This window comes from Pongo pygmaeus, chromosome 22 (assembly GCF_028885625.2).
Source record: "Pongo pygmaeus isolate AG05252 chromosome 22, NHGRI_mPonPyg2-v2.0_pri, whole genome shotgun sequence".
In the NCBI taxonomy this organism is placed as follows: domain Eukaryota; kingdom Metazoa; phylum Chordata; class Mammalia; order Primates; family Hominidae; genus Pongo; species Pongo pygmaeus.
Window position 1 is genome coordinate 51,942,587 of NC_072395.2, and position 24,870 is coordinate 51,967,456.

Here is a 24,870-nt window from a genome sequence, read left to right on the forward strand (position 1 = left end):
GCCATGGAGAGCCCAGGTATTTGGTTAAACGTGATTCTGGCTGTGTCTGTGAGGACGTTTTGAATGAGATGAACGTTGGATTCAGTAGGCTGAGTAAAGCAAACGGCTTCCTCATGCCAGTAGGCCTCATCCAATCAGCCAAAGGCCTGCATAGAACGGAAAGGCTGACTTTCCAAGAATAAGAAGGAACTCTTCTCTGCCTGGCTGTCTTCGAGCTAGAGCACCAGTTTTTTCCAGCCTTCAGACTCAGGCTGGAACCACATCCTTTGTTCTCCTGGGTCTCCAGCTTGCCTGCTGCAAACCTCCATGACCACATGAGCCAACTCCTTATAATAAATATAAATCTCTTCATTTAAGGAGCATATGAGACATATTTATACACACACACAAGCTTGTACACACACACACACACACACACACACACACACAGAATCTGTCCTGTTTCCCTGGAGATCCCTAATACAGTGGATATATTCAAAATTCAAGTGGCTGATGGCACTAGTGATGATGATATTTGCAATTCTGGCTGGTGGCACCAGAGAGGATACTTTAACAGAGCTGTTCCATTCAGACCACCTGGAAGAACACTGTTGTCTTACCACGAACAGCCCCACTGAACACCAACATCTTTGGGCTCATTTTGGTCCATAGTTTCCAATAAAAACAAATGCAGGTTCATATGTGTTAGGAATGGGTGTCACCTGGGAAGTATGTGAAACACATCCATGTTTCAATAACCGGTGCCTGCAGTCACTAGGACCTGGGTGAGCATTCTGCACACTTCATCCTGAGGTCTCATTGGTGGCCTAAGTTCCCATTCAAGCCTCAATGGAGACACTCCAGGAAATGCTGAGACACGACCATGAACACAGAGGGACACATCACACCTCGAGAAGCCTCCCGAAGGTCACTGGCCGAATTTCCTCCCAGCACCAGCTTTGAAAAGCCATTATTGTGTGACTTTGAGCCCAGGCTTTGCTGGGGAAAATGGTGGCACCTTGACTTCTTTAAATCCAATTGAGGCAAAGTCAGACCCACTGTCAGAGACTCTCACTATTAAAGCTATAGCCAGATGTCAGGTGGAGCTCCCCCTTCCCCTCAGGCCTAGATGAAGTGGGTCTAAACCCCCAACTCCATGTGGTCTGTGGCAATACCAGGCCCTTTCCATCATCTCTGATGGCTCCTGAGGTTACAGCCTCAGAGTCCCAGTGCCTGGACATGTGCTCCTGTATGCACTGTCTCTGTCTCCATCTGTGTTGACCTGGCTGGAACACACAACCTATATATAACTATATATATAACAATATATGCATAACTATATATATATATAATACATATAATGGAATATTATTCAGCCCTAAAAAAGAACGAGATCTTACAATTTGCCACAACATGGATGAGCCTGATAAGCCAGACACAGAGAGAATATTGCATGATCTTACTTATACGTGGAACTCAAAAAAATCAAATATATATATATAATGTTTCTTTATCCCTTCATCCATTGACAAACACTTGGGTTGTTTCTGTATCTCAGCTACTGTGAATATTATTCCCAATGGCATCTCTTCTCCTAAGGATACTAATCCTATAAGATTAGGGTCTCACACTTAAGACCTTGTTTAACTGTAAGTACCTCCTTAGAGGCTCCAAATATAGCCACAGTTGTTGTTGGGGGTTTAACAAATGCATTTGTGACGCACAAATATTCAACCCACAACATGGTCTTTTACCACTTCATGCTACCTCTCTGCACCAATATATCAATGTGCAAAAGTGACATTAATATTTTAGGTATTTTCAGTCACAACATCCTAAACTGAGACTCAGGTCTTCACTGACCTAAATAGTTTTTCATTTAAACTTTTTTTGTTTAACTTTTTCTTATTTATGAGAGATATTAGAAACACTCAGATGCAGGAATCCGAGTTGGGAAGATAGAGCCAATTGTTTGCTTGATGATTTCCAAGAATTCTTTGTGCCTTTGAACCTCTCTTTCAATTCTCTAACAGTTTTAGATATTACAAATATTTTCTCCCAGTCTGACACTTGCCTCCTCACTTTATCTAAGGTTCCCTATCTTGGACAGAAATTCTTCATTTTAATGTGATCGATAGGATACTGATGTGATCAGGACAGATACATTTGGAAGGACAAAGAAAAACTTGCAATTTTCCTTTGCTAGGCTAACCCCCACAGTGCCAGCCATGCCCAGTAAATCTATTCCACATTCAGAACACTGTAGACTTAAAATATTCCCAAAAGAATATTGAGACTTCAAATCAATGAAAGATAGGAACAAGAGGAAAATAAGACTTGCTCCCAGCTGTGAAAGACATAATCTTCTAATATACTGGTTCTCTTGCAAAGCAGAAATCATTTTTCTCAGTTCATCAGAGTCATAGGGGTTCTCACCACAGGAGAAAATTTGAAATGCAAGGGGTGACATTTCACATGGCCACATGATTTCGTGCAAAAGCTCCTGGGATTCACAGATAGGCAGGGCCTGATTTTTTTTTTTTTTTTTTTTTTTTTTAAATTTTAGATGGAGTCTCACCCTGTCACCTAGGCTGGAGTGCAATGGCGTGATCTCGGCTCACTGCAACCTCTGCCTCCCAGGTTCAAACGATTCTCCTGCCTCAGCCTCCCAAGCAGCTGGGATTACAGGTGCCCACCACCACGCCCAGCTATTCTTTGTAGTTTTAGCAGAGACGGGGTTTTACCATGTTGGCCAGGCTGCTCTTGAACTCCTGACCTCGTGATTCACCCGCCTCAGCCTCCCAAAGGGCCTGATTTTTACATACGGTTGGAGAGGAACCCAAGAAGCAGCACCCACATGACTGGTGCACTCAGTTCTATGCAGAGCATGGAGCCACACACAAAGGTGAACAAGACCCAACCTGCCTCAGAGGGTCCCTGGGTCTCATGGGGAAGGCAGGTAGGCAGACGAGTAAATGAAACATAGTAGACTTCACCCTGGAGAAACAAGGGGCCATGAGAACGTGCCAAAGGCAGCAGCTCCCAGTCAAGAGACCCAAAGATGCTTTCAGAGGGAAGGAAAATCTGAGCTAGGTTTTGAAAAATGAAAGACAACAAAGAAGAGTAGTCCCACCTGTGGGCCTTGGAACAGACGGACACAGTGCAATCCAGCTTCCAGAACTTTCCATGTGTGGGGTGAGGAGGTGAGGACGTTGTGCTTCACAGTGTCTTTTTTTAAATATTTTCAAGTTTTTTTTTCTACTTTTTATTTTACCTTTTTTATTGTGGTAAATTATACTTAACATAAAATTTATATCTTAAGCATTTTAAGTGCACAGTTCAGTAGCATTAAACACATTCAGGTTGTTGGGCAGCCATCACCACCATCCATCCACAGAACGTTTTCATCACCCCAAACTGAAACTTGTATCCATTAACCACTCCCCTTTCCCCCCGCAGCCCCTGGCACCCACCATTCTACTTTCTATCTCTATGGATTTGACTGTTCCAGGAACCTCATATAAGTGGAATCATATATTTGGTTTTCTGTGATTGGTTTATTTCACTTATCATAATGTCCTCAAGGTTCATGCATGTTGTAGCATGTGTCAGCATTTCCTTCTTTTTCAAGGCTGAATAATATTATTATGTGGATAGACCACATCTTGCTTCTCCATTCATCTGTCAAAGGACACTTGGGTTGCTTCCATCTCTTGGCTTCTGTGAATGACGTGTCTGTACACAGCAGTGAACCCATGCCTGCCCATGTCCCCGCCACTCCTCATAGCGCCTATCCCTGACCTCGGCGCCGGGGTTCTCCCCTGCATTTGTGTGGTGTCTCTGATCATGCTGGTTCCTAGACATTCACCCTTCAGTCTCAGTGGTAGCAATGCTGACTTTGTGCCTCTTCTGCAGCCCCTCTGTACTCATCTGAGGAGGTGACTATTCCAGGAAATGCTCCAGAATAATTCTCTGCAGAATGCCTCAGGCCCTGGCAGCTGGAAGGGACATCTGAGTCTTCTCTTCCTGAGCAAGCATGCATTTCAAGGAGGGAAGGTCAGATGACACAGTACCAACCTACCTTCTGAATGTCCCAGAGAAGCCATTGCCAGGCAATATTTTTGGGACCTCCATGAGCAGGGAACAGCATTTTTCCCTGGAGGTTATTAGCAGGCTCAGTGCAATGCAAACATCAGACAACAGCATTGCACTCTATAAAGTAAGTGTGTGTGTGTGTATGTGTGTGTGTGTGTGTACATGTGATACAGACTGGCACCCAACAGCAAAAGATCTCCATGCAGCCTGGGCCACCAGGCCACAAGAATGATTCTCTAGGGATCATACGTCCCAAGAGCAAGCTCAATGCTCCCCTAACTGGACAATTCCCACCCACCCCTGGGATGAGCTAGGATGACTGTGCCATTGATACCTGGAGCAGGAATTCAACCTGAAGATCTAGGGGTAGGGGTGGTATTCCAATGGAGGGAAGAAGAGTGAAGTGTTTAATTGGTGATCAATATATGCATATTAACAACAAACAACTACAGTATGAGGTGGAATACAAAAATTCTCATGAATTTGTGCAGAACATGAGAAAGCATCTATCTGTTTAAACAGCCTCCAAGGACAGTGCCATATTGGTACCAGAAAGAAGGAACGGTCCTGCTCCTCTATTCCTTCCTCTCCTGGCCCCTCCCCTCCCTGAGACAGGTAGCGGGAGGGGAGAAGAGGAAGGAGCTTATATTAGTCTGTTTTCATGCTGCTAATTTAAGACATACCTGAGACTGGGTAATTTATAAAAGGAAGAAGTTTAATGGACTCACAGTTCCACATGGCTTGGAAGGTCTCAAAATCATGGCGGAAGGCAAAGGAGAAGCAAAGGCATGTCTTACATATGTCGCATGAGACGTATTCACTATCACAACAACAGCACAGGAAAGACCTGCCCCCATGATTCAATTACCTCCCATCAGGTCCCTCTCACAACACGCAGTAATTATGGGAGCTACAATTCAAGATGAGATTTGGGTGGGGACACAGCCAAACCTTATTAGAGTTATCCTAAGTAAAAAGACAAGAACCAACCCTCCATTCCCAAGGCATATTTTCTGTCTGCAGCTGGCCCTGGAAGAAAAGAATCTTCTATTTTGAGTGAGGTGAGGAGTTTTCATGAGTAGATGGGGCTGGACATACTAATTACTGAGCAGAGAGAGACTTTATGGAGAATGAAATGCCCAGAGAATTTTTGATGATGAGAAAGTCACCAGAGGAAATAAGGAACCTGCCTTGATTTCAATCAAGGTGTCATGGAAGAAGAGCTCATCTCATGGGGACAACATGCAGAAAAGAATCCAGTTGTTTGCCTGTAGCCGTAAGTCCTGTCATTCACTGTTCTGGGAAAACCCTCCCTGGCCTGCAGGCTGGTTGACGAGTTGTTTGGAGGTTACTAGGGAAACTCCTCAAGGTGGGGTTTTCAGAGAACAGGAGCCACAATAGGGCCTCTGAGCTCAGGAGCCACAGCTGTGATTCAGCCTCTGATAGTAAATTCCCTAGAGGGATAAAAAGATAGGAGCCCTGGAGGGGATGATTCTTAAAGTCATTCTCACAGGCAGTCGACATGCATGAGGTTGCCTGATAAAATACAGGACACCCAGTTAAAGTTGAATTACAGATAAACAATGACTAATTTTTTAGTATAAGTACGTCCCAAATATTGCAAGAAATATATCTGAAATATATTGCAAAAAATAAAAAATTAGCATTGGTTATCTGAAATTTAATTTAACAAGTCATCCTATATTTTTACAGTTTTACTGAGTTATAATTTACATATTATTCAACCCTACCATTTAAAGCATACAATTCAATGCTTTTTAACATATTCACAAGGTTGTGCAACCATCGCCACAATCAATTTTAGAACATTTTCATCAGCCCCAAAGGAATCCACACCCATTAGTACGCCCTCCTCACTCCCTATGCCAGCCCCAGCCCCAGGCCCTGACATCCACTAATCTACTTTCTGTCTCTAGAGATCGGCCTATTCTGGACATTTTGTATAAATGAAAGCACACAACACATGGTCTTCAGCAGTGGCTTCTTTGATTTAGCATGTTTTTTCAAGGTTCATCCATGTTGTAATATGTATCAGTACTTCATTCCTTTCTATTGCCAAATAATATTCCACTGTATGGATACAACAGATTTTATTTATCCAATCATCAGTTGACGCACATTTGGGTTGTCTCCACTTTTTTGGCTATTATCATAAAACTGCTGTAAACATTTGTGTTTAAGTTTTTTGTAAACATATGTTTTCATTTCTCTTGCATATATATATATTTTATATATATATATTTTATATATATATATATTTTATATATATATATATGAATACAATTGCCGGGTCATATGGAAACTCTATGTTTAACATTTTGAGAAATTTCCAAACTGTTTCCCATAGCAGCTGCACTTTTCAAAAATATATATATATGCAGCCAGGCGCAGTGGCTCACGCCTATAATCCCAGCACTTTGGGAGGCCAAGGCAGGCGGATCATGAGATCAGGAGATTGAGTCCATCCTGGCTAACACTGTGAAACCCCGTCTCTACTAAAATACAAAAAAAATTAGCCGAGCATGGTGGTGGGTGCCTGTAGTCCCAGCTACTTGGGAGGCTGAGGCAGGAGAATGGCGTGAACCCGGGAGGCAGAGCTTGCACTCCAGCCTGGGTGACAGAGTGAGACTCCATCTCAAATATAGATATATATACACACACACACACACACACACACACAGGCACACACACACATACATATTCTCACTAGCAACGTCCAAGGGTTCCAATTTCTTCACATCCTCACTACATTTATTAGTTTCTGGTTTTTTCATGATAGACATCCTGGTGGTGTGAAGTGGTGTATCTCATTGTGATTTAGATTTACATTTTTCTAATGGCTAACGAACATCTTTTCATGTGCTTATTGGTCATTTATGTATCTTCTTTTTCTTTTTTTTTTTTTTAATTTGAGACATAGTCTTGCTCTGTCACCCGGGCTGGAGTGCAGTGGCACGATCTCAGCTCACTGCAACAACCTCCACCTCCCAGGTTCAAGCGATTCTCCTGCCTCAGCCTCCTGAGTAACTGGGATTACAGGCACGCACCACCACACCCAGCTAATTTTTTTGTATTTTTAGTAGAGATGGGGTTTTGCCATGTTGGCCAGCCTAGTCTCGAACTCCTAACCTCAGGTGATCCACCTGCCTTGGCCTCCCAAAGTGCTCAGATTACTGGCATGAGCCACCACACCTGGCCAGTGTGTCCTTTTTGGAAAAAAAAAATCTACTCAGATCCCTTGCTTGTTTCTTAATTGAGTTGTTTATCTTTCTGTTATTGATTTTTAAGGGTTCTTTATATGTTTTGGATACTAGACCTCATCAGATATATGACTTGCAAATATTTCCTCCCATTCTGTGGGCTGTCTTCTCATTTTCTTGACGGTCTCCTTTGAAACACAAAACTCTTTCATTTTGATAAAGTCCAATTTATCTATTTCTTGTTGTTGTTGTTTTGAGAGACAGTCTCACTCTGTTGCCCAGGCTGGAGTGCAATAGTGCACTCCAGCAACCTCAGCCTCCCAGGTTCAAGAGATTCTCCTGCCTCAGCCTCCCAAGTAGCTGGGATTACAGGCACGCCATCACGCCCAGCTAATTTTTGTATTTTTAGTAGAGACAGGGTTTTGCCATGTTGGCCAGGCTGGTCTCGAACTCCTAGGCTCAAGTGATCCGCCCACCTCGGCCATCGAAAGTGCTGGGATTACAGGCATGAGCCACCACACCTGGCCTCTTATTGTTGTTGTTTGTGCTTTTGGTGTCATAGCTAAGAAGGCTTTTCATGACCCAAGGTTACAAAGATTTACTCCTATGTCTTCTTCTAAGAGTTTTATAGTTTTAGCTCTTATACTTAGGCCTATGATCGATTTTGGTATACGGTGTAAGGAAGAGGTCCAACTTCATGCTTTTGCATGTGGGTGTCGGGTCGTGCCAGCACCACTTTTTTCAGGCATCTGCTAAATCTGGCAACCCTAGGCAGAGGTTTAGCAACTGGAACAAGTGTAGGGCCTGTATGAGCATCAGTGGGTTAGGGTTGATCTCTTCCAGGAAAATGTTCATTCTCTTCTTTCCTCTCCACATGAATCCACACCCTCCTTCAGCCCTTGGCCTTAAACACTACGTGGAGGCTGGAAAGGAGAGACCACTGGGCCCAGCCTCTGGTGGCATGTGATGACAGTGGTGCAATTGTTAATTTTATGATATTGACGTGGCCTTCATTGGAACCAGCTCTTGGCTAGGGCTCAACTATCTGGACTAATCTTCCAGTCCACTTCAAGTTTGGAGCCTAAATCCTGCAACAGCAACTAACATTTATGAATGTTTCTTCTTCCTGGAACCAAGGCCCCTGGTCCAGGTCTCCTATATCTCCTCCATTCCCTTTTAAGTTGTGTCCTTATCCACGATGACAGGCATCAGAAGACTTTCCCTCTGTTCAGGGCCTCTGAACCAAGCCAGTGGCTGCTCCTCCTGTCCTCTGCCACCTTGGTTCACAGAAATCCTCTTCCAGTCCCCTAGGCCGTTGGCCAAATTGCACAGTGAATTCTGCCTGTGAGAACTTAGAGAAACACTTGTTGGACTGTGTTCCTACAAGCAGGTATTGAGGCTGCTCAACAGAATGTCTGTGAAAAGACCCAGCCCCCATTGCCTATGCTGTCCCCTGCCTGGCATTGAGCCTGAAAGCCAACCGGGCAATTTACTTTAAGGCTCAGACTTGACATGGCTCATAACTTTCTTCTGAGCCCATGAAGTTACTTCCCCAGACCAGCTCTGTCATCTGCACGAGATGACTTATCCGTTAGCAAGAGTGAATAATGCCTAAACACATCACTGGATCTTCCCCAAGCCCTGCTAGGGTATGGAGAACATGGAATAATCCTGCCTGCAGAGCTGGAATCAGGCAATCACCCACAATGCCTTGAGTCCTTGATTCATCCCTGGGAATCATGGCTGAACATGCAGCCCAGGCCCATCCAAAACTCGAAGGCTGGGGAGGGACAGCTACACATTCCAAAGAATTTGTGTCAACAGAAGCCTTGGTGTCTCTTAATGACCCTCAGGATGAAGGCAGAAGAAGCAAAAATAGATCAACCTCCTCCATTAAAGAATGATTATTTTCTTCCTACCTTCATAGTGGGAAACATACTATTGAATTTGCACTTTATTAATGAAATGTATCATCAAGTTTACCTTTACTATGTGTATCAGTCAGGTTCTACTAGAAAAACAGATCAGTTTCATATATATGTGTGTGTGTATGTATACACACATTCTGATCATGTATATATACATCATATATATACACACATATACACATAACACATATGTACATACACACATAAACACACATACATACACACAAATATATTACTATTATGTATATAAATATATATAAAATATGTTATATATATATTACATGTGTATATATACACACACATTCTGATCATGTATATACACATCACACACACATACACATATATACATACACACACATAAACATACATACATACAAATACATCTATTACTATTATGTATATAAAATATAATGTATACTTTATAAATATATATTAAATGTGTGTGTACATATACACATTCTGATCATATATATACACATGATACACACACATATAAACACACATACATACACACACATATACACGAATATATATTACTATTGTTTATAAATATATATTATATATTTATAAATATATATTACTATTATGTATATATATAATGTATATTTTATAAATATATATTAAATGTGCGTGTGTGTGTGTATAAAATGTATGTAGAGACAGAGGAGAGAGAGACTGATTTCAAGGACCTGGCTTACACGATTGTGGGCCCAGGCCAGGCAAGTCTGAACTCTGCAGGGCAGGCCGGCAGGCTGGATACTCTCAGGCAAAAGCTGACACTGCAGTCAGCAGATGGAATTTCTTCTTCCACAAGGAAACCTCAGTTTGTCTCTTAAGGCCTTTCCACTGATTGGATGAGGCCCACCCAAATCATCAAGGATAACCTCCTTTACTTAAAGTCAACTGACTGCAGCTGTTAGCCACATCGACACAATGCCTCCACAGCAATGCCTAGACCAGGGTTTGATTAAACAACTGGGTATTGCAGCCTGGCCACCTTGACACACAGAACCAACCACGGCTCCACAAATGCAACTCTGTTGTTGGATAAGGTGCAGGGGTGCACGGTTTAGATGAAGCAGCTGAGACACACACAGGATGCGGAACCCGCTAAGTGACCCAAGGTAACACAGACATGAAAGGCTGAACTTGGAAGACTTGAAGGAATTATGAGCCAGAGCCCTGGACCAAACTTGCAGAGAACTCAGAGCTCACCCAAAGGTCCTCAGGCCAGGGCCAAGCATCGGCTCCCACACGCCAAATGCCACCCACTTCGGGTCTCCTCACTACCCTCCCAGTTCTGACCATGTGTGCCACCCACTGAAAACTTCTCAACCCAAATTCCTTTGCCTGAGATGTGAGACCACTCAGACCCGGTCTTGGCCGGCTTTCCCAGTCCCCTCTGCTGCTAAGGTTAGCCCACTTGACTGAGGCAGTTACACTGCAGAGTACATGTGGGGTCCCCCACACCCCAGCTCTGCTGCGTCCCAGCGCCTTTGCACATGCTGTGTGAATTTCCCCTGAACACTCTTCTGATTTTGATATGGAACTCTTATATTATCCTCAAAACCCACCTTAATCACCACTATACCTGAGAAGCCCCCACACCCTCTCCACCTAGAAGTCCCCCACTTGGGCAGGTGAGGGGCCCCTCCTTTGTGCTCCACTAGCTACATCCCTCCATCTGTTCGACATTCCTCTGTTCTTACCACAGTGTGATAGAACTATGCCTTTATAGTCAATAAGCTAAGATCGTAAGAAAACTAATTCATGCCCTTTCCTTTTTTATGGAATGAGAGCTACTATAGCCAGGGAGTCAGCAAATTAGAGCCCACAAGCCAAATCTGGCCCACTGCCTGTTTTGTTAAATAAAGTTTTATTGGCACACAGTCACACCCATTCACTTATATATAGTCCATAGCTGTTCTCAGGCTAGAATGGCAGAAGTGAGTACTTGCCCAGATGGCCAGCAAAGCCTAAAATACCCACTGTCTGGCTCTTTATAGAGAAAGTTTACCAATCCCTGCTATGGACTCATCAGGGAGGTGATAGCTGGAAGATGAGGGCAGTGCCACTTCCCAGGGAAGTAGATACTTGATAATGAATGGAATTTCCACCATGGTACACAGCTATTTCATGACAGTTGCTCACCTAGAGAGGGCAGACCCACATGCACATGTTCAAGCTGGGAATGTTGCCCTGTCAGGAACAGCAGGAATGGCAGCATGCTCTTTGGGTCTGGAGTTCCTCGCACTGAGGGAGTTATAATAGTTGTGGGGTTTCCAGGACTGCTCGTGAAGATTTCACTAACCCTGGCTTTGCCCAAAAAGGAGTAAGTGCTTCATGGAAAAGGCCCTGGAGGCAGAGTCTTAGATCCGGGAGCTTCCAATGTTTCTACGAATCTATGCAAACATGGCTTAACTGCTGGCTCAGTTCTTATTGACTTGAGGGCCTCAAGAAAACTCCAGGGAAGAGGCCAGTGAATTAGAGGACCTTTCTCAAAGACTTTGAGATTCTTGAAAATCCAGTGATGAACTGGAACATGTGACCATTTCGTGGTGCTAGAGGTTATGGAAAAGGGGAGACCATGATTTCACTCCTCAACGAAAAATCAGCCCATGGAGGGTCAAGGAAGAAAGGGACAAACTCCTTCCTCTCCCATCTTCAGATACCCAGGTCTCTGGGGTGGAGATAGCAAGACCTGGGGTTGGCTATGTCTTTGTAACCAGGGGCCCCATGAGTGGGGTTGTCCTCCCCAAAGAGCCTGCAAGTGTGCAGTGACAGTAGCCAGAATCCACACAAAGACCCATTCCAATGTCATTTTCCCCACTGGAAGGGGCTCTACTTTCCAGGTTAGTGAATTACTCTCGTAATTGCAAGTTGGAACAAGAGCCCCAGGGGAGATCTTCGTTTGGATGCCATCCCAGCATAATTGTTGCTGAATGCTGACTTGAAGTTCCAATTGTGGGACAGAGCCACGCTGGCTGCGGGCAGGTCTCAGAGAGCTCAGCCACCCCAAAAGCTGAGATTGGTCAGCATTCCCAGCTTAGACATGCACAGGTTGGTCTGCCCTCTCTAGGTGGGCAACTGGCATGAAAAAGCTGTGTACCATGGTGGAAACTCCATTCATTATCAAGTATCTACTTCCCTGGCACAGTCCTCATCTTCCAGTCTATTCAGAAAAATTTCCCAGGATTCCAAATTATTTGCAGAAACTGTGGCCATTTATCGCATCAATGCCATCTGCTCCCAAGGTTCACACAATGGAATCTGGCAAAATCACACACTGCTCAAGAGTGGTAAAAAATATTCCATCTTCCTCTTCCCCAAGAGAAATGAGAAATGACACTTGTTTTTTCCAAGACACTCACTCCAAAGGAGTTACAAAGGATCCAGAGAGATTTCTCATCAAAGGGATTCAAGACAATGACAATTTCCAACATGACTGAAATGACTGATCTGCTACTCAGAAACTTCTTAATTGCCTTGACCGCTCTCTACCCTTGCTTCCAGTAATTTCGTTATTATTATTGTGTTGGTTGTTTCGGAAAACATCTCAAAGTGTTTTCAACAGTTGTCATGGAGAGCTGGCATCATAAGGACTTCCTGGAGAAAAATCACCTCAAAGGCTCATGTCCTCCACACACACCCCCAGCACACACGCAAGGATTTTGCAGGAGAAACAGGAAGGAACTTTGAAGACTAAAATATTGTGATGTGATCTATAAATTCATTTCTTTCTTTTGGCACTCATGTGGGTCCTCACCATCTGCCATCACCTACAAATTATTGGCTTTTATTACAATGTTATGATTACACATGACAGCAAACACAAAACTTTAACAAATTAACAAAGCATAATTAACACAACTGAAATGTGATTGAGAAACAGCTGCAAACCAAAGCTCTAACCAGTAAGGAAAGGCACCAGAGAATGTGTCTACATGCAAGTGTTTAGCAATATCTTTGTATTGAGACTATTTGTCAGCTCAGAGGCACAGCTACCTGCCAATATCAAGAGACATTTTCTAACATCTAAGCAGTTGTAGAGAGAATGATTACTGAAAAATCCACAAAGTCACCCAACAAGGACGTACAAATTCCATAATGTTGGGTGAAACAAAGCATTGTGCATTTTTCACAAATAGATACCTGCATAAATCATTCGATGCTGTTCCTTTCAATCATCAGGATCATCTTTGTATTTGGAGTCCGGTGAAAAGTGTACTGTAAACAAAAGCACATGGAACAAAAGAGTACCAAGATGTCACAGATGGAAGAAAATGAAATCTGTGCTCCAAGACTCTGCAATCTCTATTAACAACTTTACTATTCAAAAAGTTTGTGAAAGAAAGTGCATTAATTCCGAAAGCCATTTGTTCCCTCTGACGTGATGGAGCTTTAAGGAAAGACATCTAATAGAAGAGAAAAATCAAACAATCATGTTTGTGAAGCATGCCTCCCTTCTTAGATCTTTCTAATGTTTAGGGCAATACCCAGCCTTTCTTTCCTTGTTGTACTTCCACCCATGTCCCCCTCTTTGGGAGACAGGATCACCGGCGAGTGCTATGCTTTTCTTTGGGACCCCTTCACTTTCTTCTCTTTACTTTCCATCTCACCCCTGACCATTCAGGCCTATTGCCTAATCCCATTTTTAATTTGCTTTCACTTTTTTTCTGTTCCTTCCCTTTGAGATGCTGCTTGGAACATTTTTCCTTTTCAGTATTCTCCTTTTAGAAATTTAGAACATTCGCCTTTGAAGTCTTATCTGCAATTTTTTTCCTCCTCATTAAGTTCCAAGTTCCACTGGAAAACTAGGAGAGAGGAACAAGTGGCAGATGACAAGAATATTAAAAAGGACGTAGAAACAGAAAATGCCACTCTCACAACAACCAGAATATAGAAAATCGAGCTCATGTAAGCTTCCTAGATCTTAATCGCACTGATGTGAGGCAAATTGCAACATCACAGAATTCCTGCAAAGGAAAGAAAAATTCTCTTCTCACAACATAGAGAGGGGTTTGGTGTTATTGAGCCACGGTGCACCTGTGTGCTAATTTTAACCGCTCCTTTCCCTCCTGCCCCCATGCCCTTAGGAACATGTTGAAGACTCAATAAGATGAAGGAGGAGCCCAGACACTCCCTCCTGGCTCCTTTTCCAGCCTCACCTGGAAACCTCCTCAGAGACTCTGCAATCTCTGCCCATGCTCACCAGCCGGATGCTCCTCTTCCCTCTGTGCTCATCCTGCAAACAAAATGCTTCAGGAGCATGGCCAGCAGTGCTGGCTAGTTGCCATCAGGAGGGAGGGCTCCTGGTGAGCCCCCTCTCTCCTTGCCAGGTGTATTGCTTTCCTGCTGCTGCCATAACAAGTTCCCACAAACACAGTGGCTTACAACAACACAAATAGATTATCTTGCAGTTCTGGAGGCCAGATATCTGCAATGGGAAACACGGGGCTAAAACTGAGGTGTCAGCAGTCAGCAGGGCTGGTTCCTTCTGGAAGTTCCAGGGGAGAATCTGTTTCTTTATCTTGACTGGTTTTCTAGACAAGGCTGCCTGCATTCCAAGGCTCCTTCCTCCTCCTTCAAAGCCAGCAACAGCAGAATCATATCAACATGAGTTGGCACACGCAGGAGTCATTTTGGGGTGGCAGGTGTTTTCATACATGTGATGGCTTCCACGTGGTACAGAGAGTTGACAGTAGCCCTTAATTTCTGATTTGGGCAACTGAGATGTGAGACAGGGGATACAGGGAGAGAAAGGGACTTGATGAGAGTAGGTCATAATAATAGCTAGCATTGGCCAGGCATGGTGGCTCACGCCTGTAATCCCAGCACTTTGGGAGGCCGAGATGGGTAGATCACTTGAGGTCAGGAGTTTTGAGACCATCCTGGCCAACACAGTGAAACCCCATCTCTACTAAAAATACAAAAAATTAGCCGGGTGTGGTGGCAGGCACCTGTAATCCCAGCTACTCAGGAGGCTAAGGCAGGAGAATCGCTTGAACCCGGGAGGCAGAGGTTACAGTGAGCCAAGATCATGCCACTGCTCTCCAGCCTGGCAACAGAGCGAGACTATATCTTAAAAAAAAAAAAGAAATAATAGTAATAATAATAATAGCTAACATTTACCTGTTCACTCATTCATAAATACTGATTGAGGGTTCTGTGTGCCAGGCTGTGTTTTTCCAGGCACTATGTAGACAACAGCGAACAAGACAGATGAAATCTCTGACCTGGGAGTCTTCTGCCAGAATCCATGAAACTATGGCAGGCTCACTTGTCAGTTTGCAAGTAAGGTAAAATCTCAGACAGCTCACAATTCTTCACAATGCTTTTTAAAAGTGTGTATCTTAAGGCCTTTATACAAACACGTTAAATCTGGTCTATGGAGTCTGCCTAAACACTGGGAAAGACTTTAATCACAAAATATTAATTTTACACACCTTCTCACTGAGTTGAAAAGCAATGGAATCCCAAGGAAACATAGTAGATGCTAACTTACTATCCTCTGATTCCGTGGAAAGCTTATTTGCCATTTCTGGGATAGTTTGCTATACCCATTCACAGGTTGGCCAGGATGACAGAGAACACCTTGTTCACATCTATTCTTGTCACCTGCTGCTCTGCTTCCTAGACACATGGCCAGACCAAATTTCCCAGCGTCTTTTGCAGATGGGTGAGGGTGTGACCATTCTGGCCAATGGAATAGGTGCAGAAGGAACTTATGCCCCTTCCTGGTCTGGCTAATAAAAAGCTTCTGTGTGGGCCAGGCGCAGTGGCTCATGCCTATAATCCCAGCACTTTGGGAGGCCAAGGCGGGCAGATCAGCTGAGGTCAGGAGTTTGAGACCAGCCTCAACATGGAGAAACCCTGTCTCTACTAACAATACAAAAAAATTAGCTGGCGTGCATGCCTGTAATCCCAGCTACTCGGGAGGCTGAGGCAGGAGAATTGCTTGAACCTGGGAGGCGGAGGTTGCGGTGAGCCAAGATCGCGCCATTGCACTCCAGCCTGGGCAACAAGAGCGAAACTCTGTCTCAAAAAAAAAAGCTTCTGTGTGGTCTTTCATGCACGCACTCTCCTCCCACATCCACCAGCTGAATGGAGGAGATAGGAAGGGCCTGGAAAATGGAACCACCGTAAGGCAGGAGCCTGGGTCCCTGAATGATGCTGTGGAGTAGACTTTCTCCCCCGCAAGTTTCTGCCATCACCTGGACTTTACACGAGTAAGAAAGAAACTCCATTGTACTGAGCCACTGAAAAATTGGGGTTGTGTGTTACAGAGGTTAGCCTATGCTGACTAACTCAAACAGTTTCAGTATGTGGACCTCAAGTTTGTCTCACACACACATACAAATATATACACATAGATCAATGACACAGAAGCCACGCAGACAGAAACGCCAGGACACAGCCACCACCTATGATCGTGCTTCATCTTCTCTCAATTCTTGCAAGCTCCTCTCACGCACTGAGAAATGTCCTAGATTCAAGCATTATAATTGCTGTTATTTTTAGCAAGTTATTAAAGTTATATAAGTTATAAAGTTTTATAAATTATATAAGTGACCACTCTTGCTCGTGGAAAAATACCATAAAATGATGCATGGTTGAGGACGCTCAGATTCTCAGCAAGACGAGACCCTGGAAATATCAACCTTCCTCATGGATACTGAGAATTCAGTGTCTGTGAACTCCGTTTTGGGGACTTATGCCAAAGAGAGTTCCTTGTCACTTTCCTTATGGATCAAATGATCTCCTTTTGGGAAGCTTCAGGAAACACCCAGCTAAGGTGAGAATGAAGCCAGCCTCTCCTTCCCAAAGGAAGACTTTGGGCTGTTTTGGGGTTTGTTTAAACCAGGCCCCTTTGTCAAAATTCTGCGAAGCAAGACCCACCTTTGTGGGTAGGGAAGAGTCCAACCCAATGCATGGATTTTAGTCCTGCCTCTGCTTTCTCCCTTTCTAACCTGTTGCTATTCAGGGAATCTTTCTAAAACTGGATAAAAATGTAATGCAGCAAATGCTTATCCAGCATATGCAACGTGCAAAGCTCCAAGTTCGGCACTTAGAAAGACACTAAGATGGGGAGCGACACGGCCCCTGCCCATCTATCTCTGTCCCAACTCCCAAGGGTCTCTCCTTCTCCACTCCCAACAGTGCTGGGAGGTAGACAAGGGTTGCTGCCCCATTTAATGGATGAAGAAGCTGAGGCTTACAGAGCACAAGTTGTCTGCTGAAGATCACAAGGATCGATGGTGGCAGAGCTGAAACCAAACTACAGATCTGTTGGGCATCCAGTCCAGTTCCACGCTAATCCCACCTCACTGCACACACATGGAAATTTTATTGCAAACACTCCAAATTATGTTCAATTACTGGAAATATCAAAATTTGAGACCCAAACAAATTATATCTCAGCCAACAACATTCAACCCAGGGGAAAGGCAGTTAAAGGGTATTTTATACACACACACATACACACGCACACACATGCATGTACACACATACACACACACACTCAAATATCAAAATTTGAGACCCACACAAATTATATCTCAAACAACAACATTCAATCCAAGGGAAAGGCAGTTAAAGGGTATTTTACACACACACACATGCGTGCACACACATGCATGCACACACATACACACACACTCAATCCCTCACTCCACCTCTGAATTTCCTAGAGAATCATTCCACTCTGCCCTTTGCGAGGCCCATGTTCGTAGCCTCTCTTGGTGTGGAACCACAGGGATAAGTCACAACGTGTTCCCTCCCTGAATAAATCACCTGTCAGCTGACCTGCAGCTAGAATTTCTCGGTGACCTGTCCCCAGCTGGTCCTGCTGTGACAGTCGCATCTTGGGATTCCTATTTTCTCTGGGAGCAGGTGACAGCTTGCAGGCTTGCTGAAAGACACTCGTCACAGCCTCGATGGGGCATCTGCAGGGCCCTCACCTTCTACTGCAGGGTCCCCGAGCCTCCTGCTCATCCATTTCCCCTCCAGCACCCCCAGAGCAGCCTGGAGCCAGCCTGCAATGTCAGACACAGGCAGCAGGTCACTCAGGCCCATGCACAGAACCTGCTGTCCCATCTGCCTGGGCCATCCCCAAGGCACAGGGGCTGGGGACACCCACCAACAGGGGGGAACCCAGAGGAGGGGCTCATAGAAGCAGGAGGACCGAGCAGGGCTGACCAACAGGCACAGGGACACAGCCCGTCAGCAGTACCTCTGCTGTCTCTCTCGGTGTTTTTGAAGGACCACTTACTGCTCAGCCCATCTTCAGCCCCTCTCCAGATGCCACCAACAGGGTTTAAGAACCTTTGCTATTTCTGCACCAACAGTTTGGTTTTCCAAACTGGGAGGCTTGTGATCAATGTGTCCTGATTGGAACCACCACCGCCACCCCCACCAGCTGGACTGAAAGGCACCTCACTCAGAAGGAGCTCAACTCCACAGCTTGCAGTGTGACAGAGCTGGAGGAAGATGCAACAGAGGAATCAACGCATTTTCCAAGCCATTTGGGGACAATGGTATGGTTCAGGCCATACAGTCTCAGCCACCCCATGGAGGAGCTCATCAGTGAGGCTTCAGAACGAGGCCTTAGCTCACTGGCTGGGTTCACATGGCCCCACCATCGTCCTCAGAACAGAAGCAGATGACGAGGGATGGATGAGAGCAGCTGGGCGTCGGTGTGACCCGCTCTGAGACTCCCCAGACCTGGCGTCTCATTTGACCTGAGGGACAAGCCCTCTGCCCGCCTCTCACGTGGCCAGGCCACCCCAGCTCTGCATGTTCACACTGCTGTCTACACTTGCAGAGCTGCTGTCATCTGAAGGCATCACCCACTCCTGCTAGATGGGACCGGATGAGCCACCACCAGGGGACGAACTTCCTGCAACCCCACGTGCCCCCGGGCAGTTTCCACACCGCTGGCCTCCCCAGGTATGTAACTCCACGCATGGGCCGACCTCACCTTCCTAATGAGACCTGGTCCCTTGGGGCCAGGACAGTGGGGCCACTTCCTATAGCACAGCGCTGGTCAGACAGGACAGAGGTGATGAATTCCCAGGCAGTGAGCCCCATTCTCCTTCCCCTCCTCACCCTTCCTAGAGCCTGGGGAAGCCTGCAGGCCACAGCCCCCCTCTGAGGGGTCCCCACACATGAGTTGCCATGCCTGATCCCAGACGTTCCACCCACAGCTGCCCAAGGCAGGCATGAAGGTAAGCAGCACCCAGGAGATGCCTGGCCTGAGGCCTCCAACACACAGGCTCACCAGCACGGGGGAGGGCTGCAGGCCAGCCCAGCCTGTCGTTGCAGGCAGAACATGAGACCCACAGGAAGGCACTACCTTTAGGGCGAGTCAGGCTGAGAGTCACCCACAGTGTGGGCAGCTGAGGCCACGAGGCCTCAGGCCATGTGCAGGGATCCTGGATGAGCCTCCAGTCCTTCCTGCCCATACCTGAGATGAAAGATGCTCAGGGTAGCAGCTGTCTCGAGGCGGTAAGGCGAAGGCCAGCGGGGATGCTTGTAGGCAGCTAACACAGTGAGAGCAGAAACAAGCACTCGGCCCTCCGGGAGCTGCCAGCTTCACGGGAACGAGATCCTCTATAGGGGATCTGGAGAGGCTGTGTGTTGCACACATTAATCCCCTCCATGAGACCTGGTCACCTTTCTCCCCCTGAGTTCCTGAGCATTGCAGCTGGGGAATCTGGGCGGGGCCCCGTCATCGCCTAAGAAAATCACTGGACCATGACAACCTGCAGCTCACTAACCCCATTCTGCATTCGTCTCAGCCTTCCCTTACTGCCTGTGTCTTATGTAATTTGCAAACATCTTGCACCCTTGCTTTCACCAGATCCTGGACTTACAGGCAGTGTTCTTGTCCATAGAACTGTGCTCCGAGGCTGCACGCCCACCTCTCCAATGCTATTCCACCTTGCAACATTCCCTCGCCTCTCCAGCCCCATGTTTGTGGTGCCAGCAGCAGTGGGGAAGGTAGGAGGGAAGCTGGTGCATGGGAACAGGCAGCAGGGCTGCTGGATGGAGTGTCCCCGTGTGTCACACAGTGACATCCAGCTTCCACCCTCTGAGCCAGTCAAGGTCAACCAAGAGCCACCAGGTGTGATGTCCAGAGATGGAGAAGAACGGCGGGAGAGGCAAGAGATGTAGAGGGACGCGGAGTCTTCTCAGAGCAGACACATCTTTCTCACTTCTACCTCATGACAGGTGCCCGAAAATATTGTACAAGTGTATTCAGAAAGAGTAGAGAGCCACGGATGTAAGTAGTGGCGGTGAGCATTAAATGCCACACTTACCTGCAGAACTAAGGATGAGTGATGGTTTGATGGAGAGAGTGTGGCTGGCAATGGCGTTATGCTCTGAGAGTGAGATACAGAACAACCCTATCAAATGGTGGAATAATGGGAAGTGCATATAAAGAGTAGAATAAACTTCCTGATTGCCTTACAGGTATTAACCAGGAGTAAAAGGATGTTTTTCGAATCAGATGCTGGAGAAGAGGTAGGAGAAAGAGAAGAAGAGGTTAATAGCTACTTTCAGTATTGCTCACAATAGGGAACTGAGAGACCATAGGCAAAAAGAGAGGATGGGTATTATATACAAGTATTAATAGAGAGGTAACCAAAAATATATACCTTTTGTGGTAGATTTAAGACAGCCATATAGGCTGGGTGCAGTGTCTCACACCTGTCATCACAGCACTTTGAGAGGCTGAGGTGAGAGGATCACCTGAAGTCAGAAGTTTGAGACCAGCCTGGGCAACATAGTCAGACCCCTTCTATACAAAAAAATGTTAAATTAGGCAGCCATGACAGTAGACACTAGTAGTCCCAGCTACTCAGGAAGCTGAGGTGGGAGGATCACATAAGCCCAGGAGTTAAGAGGCTACAGTGAGCTATGATTACACCACTGCACTCCAGCCTGGGTGATTTTTTTTTTAAAGACCCTGTCTCTAAAATATATATATGTTCTTTGCTACTTCTTTGCTGGGTGCTGTGGCTCACTCCTGTAATCCCAGCACTTTGGGAAGCCAAGGCAGGAGGATCACCCAAGGCTAGGAGTTTGAGACCAGCCTGCACAATGTACCAAGATCCCATCTTTGCTAAAATAAAAAAATTAGGTAGGCATGATAGGCAGCTCTATAGTCCCAACTACTCAGGAGGCTGAGGTATGAGAATTGTTTGAGCCAAGGAGTTCCAGGCAGTGAGCTCTGCCACTGCACTTCAGCCTGACCCTGTCTCTTAAAAAGAGAAAAGAAGAAAGAACATGGTGGAAGTGAAGTGACATTCTGAGACTTGTGAGGTTAGGCCATTAGAACTCTTGCAGTTTCTGCCTGGCCCCGCTGAACATGCTCTCTAGGAGCCCTGAGGCCAGGTAAGGAGTCCAAGCACTCTGCAGGTTCTCGGCCTAAGCCTCACCCAAGCCTCACCCTCTGGCATCCACTTCAAGTCACCAGACATGGAAGTCACCAGCCACTCAAATACTCTAAACCAACCCATTCGCAGCTGAATAAAATTAAAAGACTTCTGTCCAGGACTCCTGAAACAGAAGAATCACCCCACCAGTCCCTGCTCAATTGCCTGGCTCACAAAATCATCTGTCAGTATGAGTTCATGATGCATTTGATCTCAAAGGAAATATAAACGATCTTTAAGAAGATACTGTCCCCTGAAAAGGCCTAGAAATGTATCATCAACCCAGCAGCACTGAGCACTGTCGTGCTGCACTGTGGTCTCTAAATACCATTTCCTACCAAAAAGAAAGGGGCTGCCTGCAGGAATGGCTGATTCCAGATCTGAAAATGAAAATACACACAATGAATCTAAAATTGTGTCATCCAGAAATCAAAGAAGCTACCAAACATTACTAGGGGCATGCCAAAAGAAATCAGGAGTTCATCTGAATAAAATCTTACTCATCAAAAATAAAGGCCAGGCATGGTGACTCATGCCTATAATCCCAGCACTTTGATAGGCTGAGGCGGGTGGATCACTTGAGGCCAGGAGTTCGAGACAAGCCTGGCCAAAATGGTGAAACCCCGTTTCTACTAAAATTACAAAAATTAGCTGGGCATAATGGTGCACACCTGTAATTCCAGCTACTTAGGAGGCTGAGGCACAAGAATCGCTTGAACCTGGGAGGCAGAGGTTGAAATGAGCCCAGATCGTGCCACTGCACTACAGCCTGGATGACAGAGGGAGACTCTGTCTCAAAAAAAAAAAAAAAAAAAAAAAGATATAATTTAAGCATCAATAAAAATAATAACTACAATAGGCTGAATCCATAGGTTCATAATAATATTAAAAAGCTCACTGCTCACAACTGCAAGATGGTCATGAACCACATCGCTACTCTGAAGTTGATAAAGAGAAAAGATAAGGCATTTACTAATCTTTGCCTTCACAATACAAACTGCAGGATAAACAAAAGAACTGATGGGCGAAAGGATTCCAATTAGTAAACAAAGAAGGGATGATCTAATGTCACATTTTGAAACTCCTAATGAATTCATGGATCAAGGCAATGGAAACCACAAGAAAACCTGAGAGAAGCTGGCTTTAAATACTTCCTGATAGAAGAGTCCAGCAACATCTATGAAGTCATCTTAACACTCAAGAATTTAAACTCGAATCTGATCAAACCTCTAGCTCCAACTACTAAAGTTTAGGAAAAGCAAGGCATAGAGAAACATGTTAGACAAAAGCATGGCACTATAGGAAGTTACAAGGCAAATGCGTTGATTTTTTCAATTAATAAATTACCATACAACCAGAGAGGGACTTATGAACCAATTTAAACAAACCTTGTTTGGATCCCAATTCAAACAAATCATCCAAAAAAATTCTTAAGACAATTTAGGAACTGTAAACACTGACTAAGTATTTGCTGATATTTTAAAAGATTGTTTTTATATGAGATAACAGTATAGTGGTTATTTGTTTTTAAGTTCTTTGTCTTTTCCTTATCTTTCAGATACACACTGAAATATTTAGAGATAAAATTATCTGATTCTTGGAAACTGCTTCAAAACAATTGGGGAAGGGCAAAGATTAAAGAGGTTAGAAAAAACAAGATTGACTAAATTGATAATTTTTGAGGGAGGTGGTCAGTACATTCGCTTCATGATAAATGGCTCTCTAACTTGGTATATGTTTTTAAATTTTTCATTAAGTGTTTGAAAAACCATGCTGACAAATAATTTTCAGTAACATAGAAAATGCTTATGACACAATATTACGTGGGGAAAGGCAGGAAAAAATATCAATATAGTAAGATCCAAGCTATGTAAATCAATATGTTCAATGCCCAAATGTTTGCAGTGGCTATTTTGGGTGGTGGGATTACTATGGATAAATGTCATTCTTTACACTAATTTTCCAACTTTCTTTTAATACAATGGGCACATATGACCTGGCGAATTAGGAAAAACAGATAGTTATTTTAGTTTTTAAGAGTAGGTGAACTATGAGCCATTTGAAATAATACTCTTGAGTCTTGAGTCTTGAGTGATGTGTTTAGGTAACATCCTCTCAGAGAGAGCTGGCACCACCCCAGGGTGCCTCTTAGCACCTAAAAGTCACATCTGGTGTAAGATGGCAAATGTGCCACTCTGTTTCTGAGGCGCCGTAAACAAAGGATTGATACATTTATGCTTCCACTCGGTATGACCAAAGGAATGAAAAAAGTGCAATAATCTCACATATTTGACTCCTCAGATGTCCCCAAAGGAGTGCAGCTTGGTAAATGACTATCACTAGGTAATCACTGTTCTAGAAACTTCTGTGCCAGAAACAACTTGGGCATTTTACAGTTTTTGTTCTGTTGCAAGACGTGATCCAGAGGATTATGCACACTCCTTTCCTGCCTTTCTCCACAGGAAAGCAGACCGTTAGTCCCTCAGCAGGGCAGAGCATGCCAGGTCAAGGGCTCTCTCAGCAGACATTTCCTCAGAGGCCCGAAGCCCTAGCACCTCCCATAAGCAGGGCCTTGCTTTCCAGGGGAGTGTTTGTGTAAAAGGAATTTTTATGCCAGTGCCCTCTTAGGAACCTTTCTTTAAAATCATATGAAAGAAATGCAGAGAGAGATCTGAGTAAATCCTATATAATCCACAAGCCTAGAAAGTTCCAGAAGCATTCAGAATATTAATACAGCCATCATCAGGCCTTTTCCTCTCCCATGGAGTCATTGGCACCCTGGGAGATCTGGCTGGATAGTTCTGTCCATAATCTCTTAGATTTCTTGGTGGTTTTGTTTTATTTTATTTTTCCTCTTCTTGATATCCCCCCTGAGGATGATCTGACCTTTCTGGTAAAAATCTTAACTTGGGAATTTCTTGGATTTCCTGCCTGGAGATTATCACTCCAACATCTCCATATCGCATCTGCACATCTGTGTGGTTTCCAGCATTTGTACTTCATTCCGTCACTCCCCGGTGGCTCTCAAATGTCTTCTCTAATCTCAACAAACCGCCCTCTGGGGCTGTAAGCTCCATTTTTATCGATGGGAAAATAGAGACACCAAGAGGACTTGGCGAGGAGTAAGTTCACCCTTGCCTGGACCCTGCTCCAGCCACGCTGGCCGGCCTCAGCGAGGGGCACCCACTTACACAGGCCCAGTGCTCC

General features: G+C 44.9%; 1 protein-coding gene across 4 annotated transcripts in view; it reads right to left on the minus strand.

The window, feature by feature from the left end:
* The window catches only part of LOC129022577 (uncharacterized), a 118,380-nt gene that overhangs the window by 37,681 nt on the left and 55,829 nt on the right, over positions 1-24,870 (minus strand). The window contains exons 1-2 of one of the 4 annotated variants that reach the window (XM_063659880.1): positions 14,392-14,559; positions 13,376-13,450 (exon numbers count right to left, since the gene is read on the minus strand). The exons of 1 other annotated variant lie outside the window; for it this stretch is intronic. The gene's annotated coding sequence lies outside the window, so the exon portion shown is untranslated. Of the gene's footprint in view, positions 1-13,375; positions 13,468-14,391; positions 14,560-24,870 lie in introns of those variants that run through there. 2 more of the 4 variants (XM_063659882.1, XM_063659881.1) reach the window with 2 other exon arrangements.